This window comes from Meleagris gallopavo, chromosome 22 (assembly GCF_000146605.3).
Source record: "Meleagris gallopavo isolate NT-WF06-2002-E0010 breed Aviagen turkey brand Nicholas breeding stock chromosome 22, Turkey_5.1, whole genome shotgun sequence".
NCBI classification, from domain to species: domain Eukaryota; kingdom Metazoa; phylum Chordata; class Aves; order Galliformes; family Phasianidae; genus Meleagris; species Meleagris gallopavo.
The window spans coordinates 1,458,937-1,460,529 of record NC_015032.2 but is presented as its reverse complement, the minus strand read 5'-3'; positions in this window follow the sequence as shown (position 1 = coordinate 1,460,529).

Genomic DNA, 1,593 nt, shown 5'->3' with positions numbered 1-1,593 from the left:
TACGAGGACAGGCTGAGGGAGCCGGGCTTGTTCAGCCTGGAGAAAAGAAGGCTGCGGGGTGAGCTCATTGCAGCCTTCAGTACCTAAAGGGAGCCTACAAACAGGAGGGGAATCAACTCTTTGAAAGGGTAGGTAACAGCAGGACAAGGGGAAATGGTATGAAGTTGAGGGAGGGAAGATGTCAGGATGTCAGTTGGATGTCAGGGGGAAGTTCTTTACAGCGGGAGTGGTGAGGTGCTGGAACAGCTGCCCAGAGAGGCTGCGGATGCCCCGTCCATCCCTGGAGGTGTTGAAGGCCAGGTTGGATGGGGAGCTGGGCAGCCTGGGAGCCTGCAGCGGGAGGGCTGCAAGTGAATGTGTCTCGGGCCCAGAGCTCAGGCTCGAGGTTGGAGGACACTGAGCTGTGCTGCGCTGCTTCAGCTCCAATGGCTTTTAGCGTGTTATGGGCTGCCCCGTGTGTTCTGTGCCTGGGTGCTGCGAGGGCTCAGTGCTGAGCCTTGAAGGGCGACTGCTTTGCCCTGCTTTTTCCTATCACTCCATGGAGTTTCTGCATTTGAATTACTGCATGAAGATCTGCTTTTTAAACTGTTCATTGTCCCTCTACATCATCTGCAGCCTGTGCTGCCAGGTCATGATGGAGTGGTTGAACAATACTGGTGCTGGATAGAGGCCTAGGCAGCCTTCTATCAACTGGCTTCCAGCTGAGCTTTTTGCCAGTTCTCACAGCCCTCTTTGTCTGGCCATTCAGCTAATTTTCTGCCCACCTAGTAGCCCTCTTTTTTAGCTGGTATTTCGCCTTCAGTGCCCGTGGTACACAAAGTGATCGTCCCCCAGAGACACTCTGCCTTTCTTCCCTGCTGTCCTTTCTCTGTTCTTGCTCTTGCAGATGTTCACCAAGGGTCAGTAAATGCAACTTGGTTAGTTGCAGCAGATTCCAAACATAGTTTTCTACACCTAGTGTATATCTGCAGTAGGAGAGCAGACTATCAAGTGGCGCAAACCCAAATTTTGATATTACTTCAGAAAATTCGAAGTAGCTGCAGCCATATTTCACATCAAATTGAGGCGGAGAAAATATGGCCATCTGGTGCTGCAGTGCTTGGCTGCTTACTGGTTAAAGAGCACAGGGTGCTGCATTGAGAGCGTGCAGATGGAAGCACCGTGTGTGGCTCAGCTCTGGACATACAGCAGGAGCAGGGAGGCAATGTGCTGTGTCACTTCCTGCTTATTTTTCAGTGCTTTGGCTAAAAGTGAGGAGAAAACAAATGTCCTTCAGGTCAGCATTTTCTTCTCAGCTGTCTTTCTGCAACTGCACATAGCAGGGGTTGGAACTAGATGGTCTTTGTGGTCCTTTTCAGCCCAGGCCATTCGATGATTCCGTGACAGCCGGGAGCAGCCGGACCTCGCTTCCCTGCACGGATGTCACTCGCAGGGCTGGAAGACGCAGCGTTCAGTTGTGGCAAAGAACGGAGCCCAAAGAACTGAGGAAAATGAGAGCGACAAAGCCTTTTATCGGGCATGTTTAACACCAACGGGAGTCGCGTTTCACAAAGGGCCCGAGTCGCTGCCACAACTCTCGGCCGAGGGCCTCGC